The sequence below is a fragment of the Cupressus sempervirens genome, chromosome 4 (genome assembly GCF_028749045.1).
Source record: "Cupressus sempervirens isolate cs-2001-9-10 chromosome 4, ASM2874904v1, whole genome shotgun sequence".
Taxonomy (NCBI): Eukaryota; Viridiplantae; Streptophyta; class Pinopsida; order Cupressales; family Cupressaceae; genus Cupressus; species Cupressus sempervirens.
In genome coordinates, this window is record NC_143121.1 from 19,389,059 (window position 1) to 19,400,771 (window position 11,713).

Below are 11,713 nucleotides of genomic sequence, written 5' to 3' on the forward strand. Positions count from 1 at the left end.
GGGATTAGCAAATAATCTTGCAACTATCCCTATAGATAATGCAATATTAGGTCTGATATATACTACATATTATAATTTTTCAATCATAAATGTATGTAATGTTTGATTCACCTTAGCTAAATCATCATTCTTTGACAATTTATGTCATGCCACCTGTTGGCATTTTAAAACTACTAAGCAACAAAATGCTTAATACCAAGATGATAATACTCACACAATCTAAAGACTAGCCAATTCTTATTAGCAATTATATGTGCAAAACCATTTGGGCCCAACTTCAACAAAACCAAGGGTGGTTTTCTACTCTTCTGGCTCTGCAAAACTAGGGTGGGTATACCCAGGGATGATTGAAGACTAGGAAAACTGTATGAGGATTATTTTTAGTTTCATTTTGATTCTCATCTCAAATCCTCAAATACATACACAATTCTTGATAACTTGATAAACACATCCCATATAAAAAATATGGCCAAAAATTCTTCTATAGATTTGTAGGTGTTCTCAGAAATAGTGGCTAACTAAAGCTAAAATATTCCATGCAGACAAGTACTGGCCAACTTTTAAGATCTACAGGAAATAAAGTAAAATTGATTTAATTTGGCATTTTTGACAACCATTTGTGACACATTTCTCTTATAGCTAGATCAAATTTTGATCAGTGCCTAATCCATTGGGGTTCAGAGTCTACAGCAAATTCTTAGATCTAATTAGTTGCCTTATAACAAATTTCATCAGCAATTCTTATCAGAACTCATCATTCAAAATCATTTCCCCTACTATAGTAATCTTATCATATTCATCAGAGCTTTTACTTAATCCATTGAATTAACAGCAGTGATAAACAGATATACAACCTAATTAGATTGCATTTAATTGCACAAGCCTTTACCTATACAACATCAAGATAACCAAGTAATCAAAAGGAGAAAAAGTTTACAAAGAACTAATATCGAGATAGTTCATAATTTGTATTCATTTTCCTTGAAAATTGTATACAATTTACAATAGACTCAGAATGACCTTCAGAGGAAACACAACTCATTCTATATTCATGTATTCTCAAGATTTGACAGAGAAAATACACTACCAATTTGTTCAAAAAAAAATAAATCATCAAGTTCTTTTGCCCATTCCTCGTTGCTTTTCAAATTATTTCTTTTTTTTAGGGCACGAGGAAACAAACTGAATTTCTGGCTCTTGTACTTGTTCAAGTAGCCTACTATTACTTTTTGTAAATGAATTCTTTTATTGTCAAAATCAGCAAGATCATAAATAATATCAAATGTTTTTTCAATTTGATCAAAAGAATCATCTATAATAGAGAAACACAAAAATGTTATTTCTTTCTCCCTTCTTACCCATTTATTCACAATAGGCTTTAGAGCCTCATCATTGGCTTTCAAATCCTCCCAAATATTGGTCACCCTGGCCAACTGATCATAAATTAGCAGCCATTCAACTTTTTCCTCCAAATATGTGAGAGCTTTTCTTAGTTTATCTTCATATTTGGATTCCAATTCTACATGTAAGGCCCACAGTTTACCTTTTTCTTCTTCAAAATCCTCAATAGTGTAATACTATGGCTTTTGGGGTGCATCTGGTATTTCTATGAGGGGGGTGGATTTGAAGGGTTCAACTGGGGGGTGAGGGTATGTTATTCTAGGCTTGATGGATTTTTCCAATAGCTTGTTATCAAGCTCAATTCTCTTTTTTACCTCTTTATTATAAGCATCAACCACTGTCTCATACTTGCTCTGCAATTAAAACATGACTTGTTCCTCCTTCTTAGCAGTGGCCAAAAGAAACTTGGAAGAATCCACATTCCAGTATGCTACCTGTACATGGGAGGTGTCACCAACCCTTCTCACAAGTATATTCCCCATTAATCCATACTCATCTGGTTGCAATGATGTGGCTCTAGAGCCTCTCTTCAATGACCAACTGACCAATGCAGCTTGCTCTTCAATAAATGTGGTGCCTTGAAAGTCCTTTTTATTTGGGTCTTGCAACTCCAATCTATTTGAAATAGAATTGAAAATTAATGCATCCGCAATATCCCAATTAGGCAACAATAGTATGTTAGAAGTCTTTACCATTTTCCTTCCCTCTTCACGGGTAATGTTCTGGAACTCTTGCATCATTTGTTCCTTTATTTGTTTTTGGATGGAGGCTTCATCCATTTCTAAATTCTCTGTTTTCATTTTTTTGCATTTTTCCTCAAACATATTCATGTTTGCTCTCTAGGCAAACCACTAAAAAGCCCTAAATTTCACAAAATTGTCATCAACCAAAAATTGATGACTTGCCTATTCTAATACATGGTCCAATTCCCTTCCTCTATAATTAGCTATTGTTAGGTCTAGACTCGATAGAGGAGGCTTTGGAGGGTTACCTTCATCCAATTCTACTTGAGTAATAAAAGTACCTCCCTTTGATCCCATCTCCTCAACTTGCTCACCTATGAGTTGTTCTTCTCCAATCCTCAAAGGAGATTGAGTGGGTGAATGTTCCTTGACTCAAGGCCTCTCTTCTCTCATTACCTTCTGCCTCTTGGGACTAGGCTCATTAGGTCTCTCCTCTAGGGTTGTACTGGTGGATCCCATTATTTGTTTGTCCTTATCTACAAGAGCCCTTTTGTTTTGAATTATAGTGTAACCAGGCTTCCTTTGTACAATTATTTGACCAGCTCCAATATTAGGAGTGAAAACCAACCTCCTCATGACATCTCTGGCCTTATCAGGATGAGAATCAAATAACAATTATTTCTTCTCATTCATGGCTTCCATTATTGTAGGGAAGTTACTCATGAGTTTATTTATTTTGTCAGCCTCTGTATTAGCACTATCTAAAGGACTATAATTCTGATCAAAACAATGAATGAATTCTAGGACCTGGGAGTAAACTCTCTATTTTTATTTTTTAGTTTCTTGTTCCTGTAATGAGAATTCATTTCTTATAATGTCCTCTAGATAATATGAATCATGTTTGATTGGTACCAACTTAATCCTATGCCTCAAAGTATGATTGAAAAACCCCTCAGAATCACAAAAATGGGGATGGGAGATAGCCATCATATACTGATCCAAAAATTTATACAGAAAGAGCCAACCCCCTTTTGTAATTATGAACTGATGGGCCACTGTGCAGGTAGGCAAAATTGACCCTAGTTGCCTTTTCGAAAAAAACATTTCTTATATTCCTCCTAGTTGCCACAAAACTTCTGCCATTCCTACCTTTAGAGGTACTTGGTAAGGCAAGACATGAGGACTCCCTTTAAAACCATAGATTCTGAAAATAGTAGAAACAGGGTAAGGAATAACATCTCCCCAATTGTGTGATACTTTCAAATTATGGGGGCTATCCATAGGCCTATGAGACTCATCATTACCTTAGGGATTTTGGGATTGTCACTCAATATGAGATATCTCAATTTAGAAGCAAAATATCTATCAAATCTAGCAAAACTAGCATTATTTGCATCCCAGGTCATATCTGCGCTCCACAACTGGATTGGCAGTGTTTCCCCATTTTCCTCTCTATTCAATTCCATCTCATTATTGAAAAATGTCACCCCCTTAAACAAGAACATATGCATCAATAGAGAGTAGTGGCCAGAAGTTTCCTCCACTTTGCCTCTCACAATTCCAACCAAACCAATGTAAATTTCTTCAGCTAAAAAGGAGGTAAAATCAAAGATAACATCTACACCGAAAGAAGCAATTTGAACCATCATATACATAAGGCCAATGGGCATGAAATCTTTCTCATCCTCACCAAAAACATGGCACAGGGTCCTATATATCTCTACAGCCCGAGAAGTGAAAAGACTCTTCTTAAAAGGTTTTCTAAAGGCTGTAGTAATTACTGGCAGAGTTCCTACAATACCAATGTGTGCCCTCAGTGCACCTCCCCTAATTACATCTCTCTTTGCTTTGTATTCTTTTTCTAATTCTAACAAATTGATTAGCACATGGTAATCTGATAATGGTTCTAAGTGAAAAACACCATCAGGGCTAACTGAGATCAGAGGCACACCATCATTTCTTCTCACAACCCTAATGGCTTGATCATAATTTTTGGCAATGTCTTCTAGCAAATCATAATCCATGAAAACACTTGGAACTACTAACTTTCCCAAATCAAAATTCCAGATATTAGCGTGAGGGGCAAACAACTTCCTCTCTAAAAACCACTTCTTAAACAAAACAAGGCCAGTTTGAGTAGTTACTGCATCCCTAACCCAATTCCCCTTGTCATATAAGCCATCAGCAATTTTAAGCCTAGGGTTTAATGAAATTAACCTTTTAACCTATGCAAGCTCTGTAGTGGATCCTGGGAGTAAGTCTAACAAATCATCATGGACATTCCTGTCCATATAGTTAACTTGCCCAGAAAATGCTTTCTTAGGAGGCATCTTCATTATAATGATGGGAACTAGAATGTCACAGAGGTTATGTGTGAGCACTTACTTGATTCACTAGAATTATCCTTCTTTGAACTTTTTTAGTTGCTCTCGAATAGATGTGGGATTGCTTCACATCTTTACCAAGCTTAGCACAATTTGATCGACAGGTTCTTATGCTCAGAAAACATGAAATCTTTGTTGGCGTGGGACTTGAATGAATGAAAATCATCTATATTATACTCTATTTTTTCACATACGAAGCTTCATTCATCATAAATGTGAATAATAGGAAAATAGAGTAGCATCACACTTCTTTTTTTAAATTTGTGCCATTGATTCTTGAAAAATCCTACATTCCAGGAATGAAAACTAAGCTAACTCAATGTTCCTTTCAGCATGATGGCAGTCAAACCAATAAACTGCCTCCATCTGTATCTTTCCTTCAAAGCTGGCATTTCAAACTGGGCCCATGGATGACCAAGGACACGTGTCATCGACTCGCTAACTTGCTATATTTATCTTTTGAGCACCTTTCCATAGCGAGCTAACGATAACCACTGATCTTGCTTTGATCGTATGGCAAATATTCAAAATGAAATTTAAGAACAAAAGGGTAGGTCCTTCGATTTTTAACTCGCTATACTTATTCATCGCACATCTCTTCATAGTGATTTAATGAGCACCGTCGATCAATACTTGATCTTGTGGACAGCAACTTACTGCAATAGTGGTGGGCCATCGCTCACTAACTCGCTATACCTAACTTTCGAGCATTTTTCCATAGTGAATTAACAATGGCCTTTGATCCTGGTTTGATCTAACGATCAAAATTCTTTTTGTTCTTTGTTCATGGGGAGTGGGTCCATACACTTATGTTGCTGAGATGGTTGAACATGTTGGCACACACATGTACTCCTTTTTTATCTATTAATGACATCACATGTTCTTGGCCTTGCCGTGTTTGTGACTTTTAGGTGGGTCGCCACATCGCTATCGGCAAAAACACTAAATATCTGGCTAGCGACCTCTCGGTAGACAGACGCTAGGAAATAAAGCTCCACTTGCACAAAAGTAAAAGCAAAATCTGCACAAGATTTTCTTTGGGATCCTCCAGAATATTTGTAGTTATAATAGAAACGTCATGTTTTGCAATGATCAGGCCCTCACTATGTCGCTATCAAGAAAGTGGTGTTTTATTTCGACTAGCGATATAGTGACCTTTGATTGATTCTCAATTTCGATGACAGAAAACAAAAAACATATTGATTGAAAACCCTTCCAATTAATGCTGGTGTTAGAGGAGGTGGCTGTGCACATTTATAATGTTGCATGGAAACTTCCACGGTCATATCAGCCCTTTAGGAGAACACTGCCCTTTTGCCAAAATTTGAGCATTCACTATGTTGCCACCATCAAGTCGCATGGATTTTTTCGATAGCGACTTAGCGAATGCTGAAAAAACTTGGATGTTGATGACACCATTCATAGTTTTCTTCACGTGCATTTATTCTTGAAACTGACAAGCTTGGGACACATCATGTGCCAAAATTTACCTCATGTTAACAAAATTCTCGATGTCGGATTTCACTTTTTAGTATCACAGACATGTGTCATCAATCTCGTTAACTCACTATACCTAACAATTGAGCATTTTTTCATAGCGAGTTAACAAAGACTGCATATTCAAAAGGATTCGACGGTGAGTAAAACTTCTTTCACAAGGATTGAACAACAAACTCACACGGGTGGGAAAAGAATATTCGCTCATCCTCCTACTTTTAAAAAATTGCGCCAGGGAAAATTTTAAAAGCAATGGGACACAGGGTTTTAACAAAAATTTCAGAGGCTAACAAAAATATGACTTATCTAGGAACCCTAATCACCATTAATGGAGACGATATAAATTTTCTATTCTGTGATAGAGGAATTTTATCATTCAAAAATTTAGACCAACATCACCATAGGTGTACTTACTGGTTTGAAATCTTCCAATCCAAAAAAATTCAATATCTCCTTGACATACTTTGTCTGAGTGATGTATATACCATATTTCATTTGATATACTTGCAAACCCATAAATAACTTGATCTCTCCAAACATAGACATCCCAAATTCTTGCTTCATTTCATTTGCAAAAGTTTTACATAAAGTATCTTGACCTCCAAATATGATATCATCAACAAAATTTCAAATAACAAAATACCTTTACCTTTCTTTGTCTTCATGTATAGATTGTTGTTATTATCAGTCCTTTCAAATCCAATTTTCACAAGATAGTTCTAAATTTTCTCATACCAAGCTCTTGGTACTTGTTTCAAACCATATAGAGCTTTGTGTAATCTACATACCATGTTCTTATTGTTAACATCAACAAGTCCTTCTAGTTGTTCTATGTAAACTTCTTTCTCTAATATGCCATTTAGAAATGCAGATTTAACATCCATTTGATAAACTATGAAACCTTTGTATGTAGAATAACCAAGTAGAGTTCTTACTCCTTCCAATCTAGCAACAGAAGAAATTTTTTCTCCATAGTCAATTCCTTCTTCTTATGCATATCCTTTGCAGACTAATCTTTCCTTTTTCCTTGTAACTTCACCATTTTCATCTAGCTTATTTCTAAATACCCACTTGGTGCCAATCATGTTTTTGTCTTCTAGTCTAGGAACTAGAGTCCATGTTTTGTTTTTCTCAATTTGTTCAATTTGTTCTTCCATTTCTTTACTCCAGTCTACATCTTCTAAGGCATCTCTCACTAATTTAGGTTCTTTCATTCTCAATAAACTTGTATCATTTCTCAATATTTTTCTTGTCATTGGTCTAGCATCTTTATCTCCAATAATTTGTGCAGTAGGATAATGTCTCTTGAAATATTTGGACAATCTTGGTTCAGCTCTGGTTTCTTCGTTTGGTCTTTCAACTTCAGAGTCACTATGTACATCTTTGCTAGGTAGTTCATCATCTCTCTCATGTACACTAATTTCAAAATCAAAATGTGCTTCAATTTCATTTTGAAACTTGGCATCTAAATGTAGCTCAGTTCCTAAATGCAACTCAACATTCATGGTATGTGACTCAGTAGTCACTGAAACTTGTTGTTGGTTTGTAGCTTGATTTGTAGCATCTTCTTTAGCAAGCATACCTTCATAAAAGTATACAAATAATTTATATTCTTCTAGTTCTTTCATAGGTTCAGCCTCATATACTTCTGTATATTTATCAAATTTCACATTTTCACTTTCTATAACTTTGTTAGTGTTAGTATTTAAATACTTATAAGCTTTACTTCTTTTAGAATAACCTAGGAATATACCTTCTTTACATTTTGCATTTAGTTTACCATTCCTAAAGTCTTTGAGAATACAGCATTTTCTTCCAAATACCTTAAAATATTTTACATGGGGGAGTGTCCATACCATAGTTCACAAGGTTTTGAATGAGTACCTTTCTTGACTTGCACACGGTTCAAGGTATAGACAACTATACTTACAGCTTTTCTCCAGTATTTCAAAGCAACATTTTTCTCCATCATGAGTGTCCTAGCATAGGCCATTACAAACCTGTTCCTCCTTTTAAAAAAATCCATTTTATTGAGGGGTTCTAGGAGCAGATGTTTGTCATTTGATTCCTTTGTTATTAAAGAACATCTCAAACTCATTGGATATAAATCCATCACCTCTATTAGATCTAAAACACTTCAAGCTTTTACCCATTTCCTTCTCAACTCTTGCTAAGTACCACTTAAACATTTGGAAAGCATCAAATTTCTATTTTAGAAACATAACTATCATCATTCTAGAATAATCATCAAGTAGCATAATGTAGTTATCTCCTTTGTAGCTTTGCACTTTAATTGGTCCACACAAGTCAGTATGAACAATCTCTAGTATTCCTTTAGAGGTATAAGTTTTACTCTTAAAACTTGACTTTGTCATTTTGCCTAAGTGACATTGTTTTCATATTACATTATCAAATTTCTTCAACTTGGGAAAACTTCTAACTTTTCTCATGTTACTGATACTAACCAAGTTATCAAAATTAACATGATGTAACTTTTTTGTGCCATAGCCACACATCATCAAACTTTACAATTAGACAAGTAGCATCCTCTATATGAAGATAGAATAGATTACTACTAGTTTGATCACCCTTTCTAATCAGTTTTCTATCAGTGTCATATATCTTAGCAATCTTGTTTTCAAACTCAACCTTACATCCTAAATTATTTAGTTGTGACACACTCAATAGATTATAGTTAAGTCCTTCAACATAGTAATTATTGTCACTTCTATGAATTTGGTAGAACCTTTTCCTTTTATCAAACATGGTGCATCATTACCAAATCTTACACTATTTCTATCATAACAATTCAAGGCAATGAACTTACTTTTATCTCTAGACATGTGATATGAACACCCACTGTCAATGATCCATCTATCATTCTTGACCACAAAAGTCACAAGTGCAATTGCCTCATCTTCATCATATTCATCCTTCATTGCAACATACACCATTTCATCATCATGTTCATCAAATTAATCTTTTGTTTCCTCTTCATCAATATAGCAATACTTCTTGCCTTTATCTTTGTAATCCTTGGTGTCTTCATCTCTTCTAGTTTTGTACTTGTCACCACCTCTGTAGTTCTTCTTCTCTATATATCAAGCAGCAATATGACCAACCTCATTGCAATTGAAATAAATGATAGGTAATTTACCTTTGAACTTGCCTTACCTCTATGGAATCTTCTTGCTAGTAGTGCTTCAAGTTGTTCTACATCTTCCTCATCTATATCAATGTCACTAGACATATACTTTGTTATTTTCTTCTTCTTCTTCTTCTCATTAGGTTCCTTCAATAACAACTTAGCTTTGAAAGTAAATTCAATATTTTCAGGTTTGTAATTATCAAAGTTAGATTGCTCAAAAGCAATCAGCCTACCTACCAGACCTTCAAGTGATAGAGTATTCCCCGATAATCTTAGTTCTTGAATTATGGAAACATTAATAGCATATATAAGTAGTAGTGTTCTTAAAACTTTTCTTAGTATAGTATCATCATCTATTGTGCCAATAGATCCTCTTATTGTATTAACAACATCTTTTATCCTTGAAGCATATTGAGCAATATTTTCACCTTCTTGCATTCTCATATCATCAATCTTACCTCTAAGAATTTCATCTTTGGCTCTTAGAACATTAGTGTCTCCTCCATAGATAGTGATCAAGGCATCCCACATTTTCTTTGCATTATCAAGACTTTTGATATCATCAAATTCAGCATAGCTTAGGGCAAAGGCAATCTCTAGCATTGTCTAGTTATGTTCTTTCTTCTTTTTCATATCCTCTGTAGTTGGGGCTCTAGTAGGGTCAATATGCTCAATAGTAATTATAGATTTTGCATGATCTCCAAGTCCTCTAAGAGGTAGCTTCATCAAACTTTACCATGTAGGGAAGTTATCTCTATTAATCTTGGGTACATCTCTTTTTGACATCTTGATCTTTGTGTTTCTAGTACCTTCAAACTAGTCCTCTTAAGAAAATAGCTCTGATACCAATTTTTGGAGTTCTTTAGAATAACCAAGAGGGGGGATGAATTAGTTATCCAAAATCTAGATGCATAAATAAAAAATTTCACAGTTTAGTGAACCCATAAAATATTTATCATATGCATGCATCCAAAAGATTATGTAATCACTTCAAACTTGTAGGTTACTATCAAATCAATTTGTAGAAATGTAACCATGAGAATTGATTCAAAAATCACACTTGACATAATAATTTACATCAAAATCCAATTTGGGAAAAACCACCAGTAACGTGCTACTCTTTTTCACTCTTCTGAAGTGATTCCCTGTGAAAGGCCAACACTATTAAAGGTTACAATACACACTATTAAATGTGACCATGTTAAAGGATTTCAATCACCCTATTAGGAGTGAGCCTTATTAGAGGACTTTAGAGCATTCACTTGGAATGTCAATTGATTAAAGGATTTACAAATGATTCTTAGGTCAACCTTAATCCAAATAATTTACCCTAGATTGATACAATTATTAGATAGTAACAGTAAGGCTTGATCTGATAATAACTTACAACTCCCTTTGCAGATTACAGATCTCTATTTCAATCCTCCATTTTTCTTGGCTTTCACACTCTTTAGCTCTAATAGCTTTTTCACCCTTCAAGCATTCATACCCTTAAGCCTTCTTGTTTAACAGGCCAATGCAAACTCTTCTATTAGGTCACTTGATGAAGCAAAACCCTTGACTCCTTGTCTTTCTTAGGTTCTTGTACATGACAACTCTTGCTTCTGACTAGCCATTCCTATAAATAGGAAATTTAAATCTTTTGTCATTCATTCTTCATTGTCCAATTTAGGGTTAGAAAAAATTAGGTAGGATTCAATGAATATGACCCTAATTCCATATCTCTTCTAGAAACTTCTCCTTCGGTCATGTTTGAATTTTCCTCAAAAAGGTTTACCATGAATTTTGTGCCACCAACTCATCGATCTTATCTTCCATTTGGTTCACATAATCCAAGAAAAAAAACTTGTTAGCTCAAATCCATCAAATTCACAATCTTTCAAGTAATGTAGCCACTCAGCATTAACTTACTTCTAATGCTCGGCACATACTACATTGCTCAGTATCTAGTATTTTTCTCAACATACACTAAAATAGACTTTTACTCAGGTCCAACTAATTTTTTGCTCAGCTTGCATTGACTTTGCTCGGCTCCTACTATCCACTTGGTTAAGCTTTGCAAACAAACTTTGTTTAACTTGTTTTTCTTGTGACCTTAAGTAGATTATCAATACACCATATCATCACTATCTTAGCTGATTCTTATACTCCCTTTTTATATCATAACTCAACTTTTCCTCTAGGTGTTATTGTTACATCATTTTGATCAAATCCTCTTCATCAATAAAATAAGTGATAGTACTTAAATCATATAAGCAGTTGTCTTACTAGCAAATAACAGGTTTGACATTAGTGACAAAAAAATAATGGAAACATATTTATCATACTCATATCAATATGTTCTCAGTAGTATCCTTCTTCAACAATCTCCCTCAATCTATTCTCAACACTCACATCCCCTACTCTCTCTCTCTCACCCCCTACTCTCTCTCTCATCCCCTACTCCCTCTCCCCCTCTCTCCCACTCTCCCACCCCCTACTCTCTCTCTCTCTCTCTCTCTCTCTCTCTCTCTCTCTCTCTCTCTCACACACACACACACACACTCCCATCCCCTACTCTCTCTCTCTCCCACCCTCCCCCATCCCCTTCTCTCTCTCTC